The sequence below is a fragment of the Urtica dioica genome, chromosome 8, assembly GCF_054948205.1.
Source record: "Urtica dioica subsp. dioica isolate 48M chromosome 8, U.dioica_male_clone48M_v1_H2, whole genome shotgun sequence".
NCBI lineage: Eukaryota > Viridiplantae > Streptophyta > Magnoliopsida > Rosales > Urticaceae > Urtica > Urtica dioica.
The window spans coordinates 8,441,272-8,451,070 of NC_142763.1; the positions used below are offsets into that span (position 1 = coordinate 8,441,272).

Genomic DNA, 9,799 nt, shown 5'->3' on the forward strand with positions numbered 1-9,799 from the left:
TATACTAAAATATGTAGACTGAAATTGTATAATTGTGTAATATATATACTAAAGAGTGTATATTGAATGTATTAATATCCTAAATATTTCAAAAAAAAAAAGAAAAACATTATAATGTTTTGAAAGAAGCGTATAAGCGTTAGTATTGTAATTTTCCCACTTATTACACATTTTTGTTGAAAATGGGCCTTAGTGCATATAGGTCAGGTCATGATATAATATGTTATCTATTATGCAGTGATTGTATATTATATACGTAGTGTATTGTAGGTCAGGTCTCTCTCTCTCTCTCTCTCCCTCTTCTCACTTCGTCTCTCTCCTCTCCCCTCTCTCATCTTCTTCTTCCTCATTTTGCTTCCGCCATTTTATTTTTCCAGAATATGAGTTTATAGTTTCAAGCCGAAAACGACATAACATGGACAAACGGCATGTCATTTTCAGAGAAAATCAAACGAAATAACATGGAAAAACGACTTTCATGAGTTCGTCGGCCGTTTTCCCGGCGAAAACGACACCGCCGGCGAAAATCGGGGAATTTCGGCGACATTTAAATCCATGTTTGCAAGTATACCCCTTGATAAAAAGGCATTATAAAAAGTTATATCCCTCAAAAACACTCTCCCAGAAAGATAAAGACTTAAAAAACAACTTAATTTGCATTCAGTCCCATATACATTCTTCCAATTAGTCGTATAATGTTTGTGGCGACATTAACTGTAATCGTCCAAAGTTACAATAGCTGGTAAGATTATTGAAGAATGATATTGGCTTTCACCAAATAAGACACACTTGATTTCATCACATCGTTCCTACAAAAGGGTTTTTCCGGTCACCACCATTCCAAAAGGGCTTTTCGGTCACCACCGTCCTCCAATTCTAGGGTTTTGAATCTGCAGAAATTACATATAATCCATACATAGATATATATGTTATTTTGCTTATATTTTGTTTTTTGTTATATATAGCTAATAATGTAGGTTTAGGGTTTGCAATAAACGGGAAGTTATTTTTGCTTCTAATAAATAAAAAATGTACATAATGAGACTTCAAATTTCTTCTTCTTCTTTTTAATAATTATGACATCAGACATCAAAACACCCTTTTACGATAAAAACGTGTCGAAACACTTGCCACTAAATAGATTCCAGCTCTTAGAAACATTCCAATGTATGCACACTGATACAGATGGTATTGAAAAGAACATCTCAAAATTACATATACAACACTTAAACTAAGCCAAACAAAGCTTTTGTTTTGTAGTTGCTAAAAAAAATACTAGTTCATAACAGAACTCATATGTTATTTGTATGGGTGAATTATTTCTTCAGATATATCTTAACAGTGGAATAAATATACGGATTGCAATAATCTGTCAGGATAAAGTAAAATAAAAAGGTATTCAAAACATTAAATGGAAAGAGTGGATTTTCAAAACTAGCTTTCGGTAGGAAAATCACGCATCAGAAATACGAAATGAACTTGATCATCGATACACTCATAATCAAATGAGAATCTGTAAATTGTATGCCACGCTGAAATTAGAGGTCAGCCCTAGAAATATACATATACATAAAAAACCCTAGAGATGTATGTAGATCGGCAAAATTTTAAAATCAATGCGTCTGTAATAAAAGCAAAAGATTAACTCTACTATCATAAAAATACCCCACGAACAATATAACACAGTAAATAAAAAAAATAAAAAAAATTTAGATTAAAAAACACCAGGTTATACCAGAGGGACTTTAGGTGATAATGTTAAATATCAAAGTGACGACGACAGAAAGATAGAGAGCACGAATGAGTGAGATGCTATAGCTTCCATGCATTTCAAATCATCTGTGCTCTCTATCTTCTGTCAGCATCTATAAACATACACCCCAATGTCTCCTTTAATTAACACAAACATAAATATAATATGTATATATATATTATTATATATATATAAAGGAGAATCCGGAATCACTATTCACGCAGACTCATATTACTGTTAAGTCTACAGTACACTTAAAAAATTTGACAAAAATACCCTTTAAAAGTCTCATAATTACATGGCATGCCAATGTCATTCTGATTAAAATATTACAACTACTCCTAAAAGAAAAAAAAAATCACAAAAATGCCACTCTGACTTAGAATATTCTGGAATACAAACCGACATCCACATATGACAGTTTTAAATCGTTGGAGCTGCCCGAAGTAAATTAATTGTCTGGAATTCTCCAGATATTTGCATTGCAAAAATCATCAACAGCTATTTCATGAAATTTCTGGAAAGTTTTTCATTTCTTTCCAAGCGGCCTATATATTCCATGCTCCTTCACCGAAGAAATCGACACCAACTTCTGCTCTTTCGTCTTCAAAACTACAATCAGACCAATACAACAAATTCAGCCATTGTACATCAATATGTAACAATCTGACCACAATCAATTTCTATTTGTTGTGTTTAACTTCATTTTTTAATCTTTTGTTCATTCTTTTACTTTTTTTTTTTTTTACTTTTGTTCATTCTTTTACTTTTTTTTGTTCATTCTCTTTGTTCAGTCTCACTTTTCCTCCATCACCACACGTAACAAAATCAGACCTGATCGGCGAGGTAACGTTCACCCGTGGATCAGTTCGAACCACCACTTGAAGTTGAAGATGCGGCAATGGCAGTCCTCGAAGCCGAGTGTATGTGATCCGCAATACTCAGCCTAAGATAGTAAATAAGCCGGAAGATCTAGACCTTCAACTTCGACATCAGCGCAGAACTAATCTTGACGAACATGGGGAAATGATCAAGTAAATTAGAACAGTCTGGAGAAAAAGTGTATATTTCAGAATAGAACAAAAAAAATACAATCGAGAACAATAAGAGAAAGAAAGAAAAGCTGGACTCATGAGAGATCGAGTATCGCACAAAAAAAATAGATTAATTAAATTGTTTTGATAGGAAAGGATTACCAGAAGATCCTACTTGATGAAGTTCAGAAGATCTTCCCCTTAAAAAAATAATGGAGCATCTGTCAACAAATTGGAAATATATAAGCTTTATTTTTATTAGTCTTTCTATAGAAAATTGCTTAATACTAATACCCAGATAAGTGTTTTACCATGAAAAAATAAAATAAAAAAATCCCTCCATAATATTTCCAAAAAAATGTTAGCAGAACTTAAATCACAACATCATCAAAATGAGACCTGATCGGCGAAGTAGCCTTCACCCGTGGATGGAGAAGTGGTGGTCTCATTCTTTTCGTTGATGAGAGGCTGGGATTTTTTGGGAAAAGTTTTTTGCATCAGAAAGAAAGAAATATTTTTCTTATAACAAGTTAAATACTTATTTTTCTTATTTTGGGCAAATGAAACAAAAAAAGAAAACCCTACAGAGAATAAAAAAGTAGAGGTATAACTACTGAAAAATAATACGTTTGAGATGCGATTACCGGTTCAAATAAATCGAATACGAACTGTCTGATACCGAGACCGATACCATAGACGTTTCACCGCAGCCACATATTTTGCTGTTAAAAGACATCAAGCAACGCGCGGGCATTTTGCTTGTATATATATATATATATATATACATCAAGCGAGAGGGAGAGAGTAGCGGTAATATTTTTTTTAAATGCTTCTAGCGGTGATATTAACTTTTTGTGGTTGATACTTGATATAGGCAAATTTAGAGAGTGGGAGAGAGAGAGAGAGAGAGAGAGAGAGAGAGAGAGAGAGAGAGAGAGAGAGAGAGAGAGAGATGAGAAGCGCAGTGATGTTATTAACTTCTGTGTTTGTTGAAAGATATGAAAACTTGTTGTGGATGAAGTCTATGTTTATAGGGAAACTTGTGGTTATGCAATCATTATTTTAAATTGTCTTTTATTACTTGTTAATTCGTGAGAAACAATAAGCTTATATTAAAAAAAAAAAAATTGTGAGCCTATGAACGCAAAACAATAAATATATGGAGAGCAAGTTGAGCAAACAAAAAGTTGATCATGCTCGAGTAGAAGCATAGACAACTCACACATTTACAGTTAAAAATATGTCCTATTGGGACTTTTGTCTTCATATATGAATCTGCTTTTAAATTTTGATATATATATATATATATATATATATATATATAAAATTTAAACTAATAATTTGAGTTCATGGCTGAAACAAAAAATAATTCGTTGAATGTTCTGCATCCCACCATTATTGCATCCCACTCATACTGGCAATCATGCATGGTGTCCTTTTTGTGCTTTGAAACTTGTTATTTAGGAAAGAGAGAAATTTTGTATTAAGAGCAAGACTAAAACACACAATTACACATAGGTTTGACTGGACCTTTTTATTTTTTCCTTTCAAGAACCAGTAAACTGGCTGATATTTGATATTTGGTTTGGTTTATAATAACACAAATACATATATAATACCATACATAAATTCCATAGACATACATATATCTTATATGTTTACACATGACAAGTATATACTTATAACCATATTTTTTAATCAAGTGAACAATTAAATGAGTTGAAATAATTAAGCATATGATAAAATAATTATTTTAATTTACCCTTATGAAATAAATTTAGACACATCTGCCTTTCCTGAAATTTTATTTCCTGCTCAATACACACACACACACACACACACACACACACATATATATATATATATATATATTGTTGTCGTATTATATATAATGTTTCATGCGTAAACATGGCTTTTTGAATAGAAAGTGGATATTTATTTTAGTTCACATTCATGTGTCTTGAAACTTCACAGTGGCACTTGCATGGTTAATTCTATTCGAACCATTATTTGTTTGGTTAGAGAGAAATGTCATTTAATGTTATGTCCAACAAAATAACTAATAAAACGAGGTGGGACATGAATGAAATGTAAAAAATTTCGGTTGGCAGAAGATAAAAGCATTAGGGTAAGCAAAAAAAAAAAAAAAAAACTGCAAGAGATAAGTTTTTTTTTTTTTTTTTTTTTTCAGAAAGAGATAAGGTTAATAATTAATGTTACAATGACAACACTCACGTTGCCAAGAGATGTATGACAACACAAAAGAGAATCCCTCGTCACAGATGTCATATCTCTAGCTTGTCTCATTGATTCACACACATAGGGGTTGAAAAAAAAAGAGAGTATATATATTGTTGTCGTATTATATATAATGTTTCATGCGTAAACATGGCTTTTTGAATAGAAAGTGGATATTTATTTTAGTTCACATTCATGTGTCTTGAAACTTCACAGTGACACTTGCATGGTTAATTCTATTCGAACCATTAGTTGTTTGAATGAAATGTCATTTAACGTTATGTCCAACAAAATAACTAATAAAACGAGGTGGGACTTTAATTAAACGAGGTGGGACATGAATGAAATGTAAAAAATTTCAGTTGGCAGAAGATAAAAGCATTGGGGTAAGCAAAAAAAAAAAAAAAAAAAAAGGCTGCAAAAGATAAGTTTATTTTTTTCAGAAAGAGATAAGGTTAATAATTATGTGATAAGGTTATGTTACGACAACACTCACGTTGCCAAGAGATGTATGACAACACAAAAGATGTATGACAACACAAAAGAAAATTGCTTTCCTTTTCTCATGTCTTGGTAATTTTGGCTCCAAAATGTTCATTTAATACGTGGTTCGTGGGATAGTCCAGAACTATAGATGTTTTTGTTAGGACTGGAAATATAATTTATATGTTGACTGTCACTTAGTCTATAAATAGAGGTTAGAAATAATCATTTACCTTTGTGCAAGGCTAGCCTTCTGAGAGAGTTTGGGGTCTCTCGAATTCCTTGATTATCTTGTATTCAGTACCATTCTATTGAAATCTTCAAGGTTCATATCAGCTTTCTTTCTTCTTGTGAAATCGAAAAACACATATAAAATGATCCACTATTTAGAGCACTTACAGAATTTTGTCTAAATGATGGTATTCATGTTGATCGAAGATGATCTCCATTCTCGTGCCACTAAACTATAAGCCTAAATCCAAAAGAAGGGACAAAATATTAAAAGTTAATTTATCGTTCACAATGTGATTTCAGTGTTCAACAATAATTAAAGTGAATCAGAAGAAGAATGTTTCGCTGACTTGATCATAATTTTTTTTTGTTGGTATACTATATTCAAAAGATACCGACAGTAGAGTTGAAAGACGTCGAACTCAAGCCCGTGGGAGAAAATCCACGGGATTCCGAGGACGAACCGAACACAAACGAAATAGGAGAAACCGAGGAAGAAATCCTGCTTTCCAGCTGCAAACTTGACCATATTCACCAAGCTCGAGCTCCCACAAACGAAGCGCTTCACGTCAGGCGAGTCAAAGGTCTCTTTGTGCCTCACGCTTTCGCTCCGTTCTTAAGAGCCCCTCCTCAGAAGCATCACTTCCGTAGACTCATCCTGACTTTTTTAGTTCTACTTAGCATGGTACACTCGTTTGGTAAATTAGTACATTAGTTATTGAGTTCCATGCTATTTTAATTATGTTTTAGTATAAATAAGTGTTCGGAGTACTGGGTAGGCTTATGAAAAGAGTTGTTTAATCTATTATTTTAGACTATTAATTTTCTATTAGCTGGATAGTGGAGTCTAATCGGAGGGATTGGTTCACTTCTTGAATTGTGAACAGAGTTTATTTTCTAGTAGGTTTTGGTGTATTGGTCTCGGAATTGTGTGTGGTTTTTCATATTGATTGATGATTCTATGAATTCATTCTTGAGTTTTGGGTTTTTTTATTATTATTTTTTTTATCACGTATGATTAATAATTGGTAATAACAGTTACTACAATTATCAATTATGGGTTTCTGATTTTTTCTTTCTAAATCTCGTATAGTTAATAATTAATATTTATTTTTTAATTGAGCTGTATTTCAGCCTGAATCCAGGAAAGAGAGCATTCAAGGACTTTTACGTTTCAATTTTTTGTTATGTAGTATCATAAATTGCACGTGTTTGATTATTCTTTGTATAATACATGCATGTATGATTTCAATTATTTATGGGTAAGCTTTCATTTCTGAATATTAATTAGCAAAATAATATTTATTATTATTATTTTCACCATTGGATAAGATATGGTGACTGAACAACAAAATTTATGTCAAAGGAAAAAAAAAATTCTTATTTTTTTGCTATGATGTTGTGAACTTTGTGAGCTATGTTTTGTGCTAGAAGAAAAAGAAAGGCACAAAATGCTTGGTCTTTTCAATGAACTTTGGTAGAGAATCGGATACCATTACTAGAAACTAGCTATAATCTTATCAAGTTCATTGTATTATAAGATGTGTGAATCCGAAATTTACAAGTTTTTATTTTTATTTTTTTATTTGCATATTCCTTGAAATTCTATTAAGCTTCTTAAGATACAAAATCGTAAATAGTTGCAACAAAACGAAAAGTTGAATAACTTTTTACTTCTTAATTTTATATAAAAAAAAAGGATACCACGATTGACCGCATACGCAAGAATTGCATTAGAAGGAAACTGACACCTCATAGACTATCCTCTGTTACCCGTTTGGAATTCAATATATGAGAGAATGAGAAAACACGAGTGATCATATAAATGGAAGTGAAATTAAGAGGAAAAATAAAAATTATATCTTGTTTTTGATGTTATGGAAAATAAAGGGTAAATATGAGAATAAAGTGAGAAAATAGAAATTTATACGGCCCGCATTTAAAATTTAGACGCTTTATTTTCCACCCTATTTTTCATGAAAAATAGAATATATTTGTGAAAATTGTTTGTGATAGTGTTTTTTTTAAAACTAATATGGTCCAAATATTTATCACAAAAATAATCTTTTTCAAGTTTTTAATTGTCATTTTTTTTATGTTTATAGATTTTTTTTTAATCCAAAAATTGTTACTGTTTTGGGTTATATTTAATTTAATTTACTGTTTACTATTTTATTTAAAAGAAAGATGACATTTACAGTTTGAAAACCTCTAAACTTTGAAAGGATTCAAAACACCAACTATATTTGGAACGTTGCACTTTTAAAATACCATCCATGTAATTTTTCCAATGAAATCCCAATGTTAGTTAGACATTTTCCATCATAATTTCCTTTCTTTTATATATTCTCTCCATTTAAACAACACAAGAAAAATTGGGTATGCGTAAAACATGAAAAATCTAATTAAGAAAAAACGACAACCAATTTAATTTTTATTGAATTATTTAGATTCGAGAAGATTCGATGGAAACCAGAGTAAAGAGAAACATATATTTAAAATTGAGATAATATCGAAATTATGATCATTTTGATAGTATCAAAACCCATTACTTGTGTTTTAATTTGGAACTATTACTGCCTTTTGTACATTCACCTTTTTAACTTTATTAATTTCCTTTTTCATTTCTCTTATAAATTACATCTCTTTTAATACTTCACTTTCATATTCTTTGAAGATTTATTGACGTACAAAAATTTATTGACAAAGATATCAATAGATCTTCAAAGAAATAATTTTTTTTTCCAGATTCCAAAAAACTTTTAAAAAATTATATTAATTTACTTCACATATCACTCCATTTCGCATACATTATATATTAATGAAAAGATCTAAACTCTAAACTAGGAAAAAAATGTAAAGGAAGAACAAAATCTAACACGAAGAACAAAATAAATATCAAGAACGAAAATGAACCATACGTCGCTTTTATGCAGTCCGACGCCGTTAGCATTTAACAACCCATATAATCAGCCACGCAAGAGAGAGAGAGAGAGAGAGAGAGAGAGAGAGAGAGAGAGAGAGAGAGAGTTAAATGTGTTAGTTTATTTATTTTTTAAACATAATGTGTTTGTTAAAATATTAAATGTAATTAAATTAAATGATTAAGAAATAAATACAAAAAAAAATTAAATGACTAGTCATTTAGAAATATTTTGATACCAAACATTTCTCTCTCCTATAGATAAGTAATAATTTTTTTTATTAAAATGTAATTAATGAATTTTGGTACAAAATTATTAAAGTGATCATAATTCTAGTATTATTCCTTTAAAATGAGGATGTGGGTTTCTTTATTCTCACTCTCTTTGTTAATACTTTTGTGACGGGTTTTAATTTTTAGGCAAAACTTTTTATAGTTGAAGAAGTTGCTAACTTGCTATGAAAATTGTTCGTCATCGCCCACCGGGGATTCCTGAAAATAGTTAACAGTTTGCTAGCAAAAAAAAAAAGAGAGAGAGAAAGAAAATAGTTAACAGTTAAATTAAGGTAGTATTAAGATTAAAAGAAAAACATTTTCCTCCGGCTTTTATATATACACATAGTGTGGTTAGATTCCTATATTCAACGCACAACCATATATATGTTAATTAGTTGTTTATTTATGATTTACGTCTTTTTCAAGGGCATATCACATCGTCATCGCAATACACAGCCATAATAATAGAAGTCACGTGACGAGGAATTAAGTGAGAAGAAGTAGATAGATAGAGTAAGAAGAGCTTTGTTGAACTTTTTGGGAACCACTGTGCTCTCTTCTTCTTCTTTTTCATCGCAAACTATTCTCATGCGCGTGACTTTTTGCTTGTGGTCTTAAAAAACAGCAGATAAGCCGGTGAACCCAATTTATATATGACGAACGACAATCTCATTTATGCAAAAATCAATAATTGCGATAGTTGAAATCAATGAACCATACATATATAAATCCGCTTTAATATATCACACGTTATTACGTATCAAGGTGACGAGGCAGAGGAAGGGAGTGTCAGAGAAGAGAGAGATTAATGTACCACCAGGTTTTGAGGAGAGCAGAGGTGAATGGACGTGTGAGCTTTCA

General features: G+C 31.1%; 1 long non-coding RNA gene across 2 annotated transcripts; it reads right to left on the reverse strand.

The window, feature by feature from the left end:
• Nucleotides 1–1,860: 1,860 nt before the first annotated feature.
• On the reverse strand, nt 1,861–3,495 carry LOC149387830 (uncharacterized). Of its 2 annotated transcripts, none has more exons than XR_016300860.1 (3): nt 2,950–3,495; nt 2,588–2,761; nt 1,861–2,365 (listed from the first exon to the last, which is right to left on the reverse strand). It is a non-coding gene; the product is annotated as an uncharacterized LOC149387830 (long non-coding RNA). The 2 variants fall into 2 exon arrangements; XR_016300859.1 differs by having other exon boundaries at nt 2,588–2,802.
• Between the last annotated feature and the right edge of the window lie 6,304 nt (nt 3,496–9,799).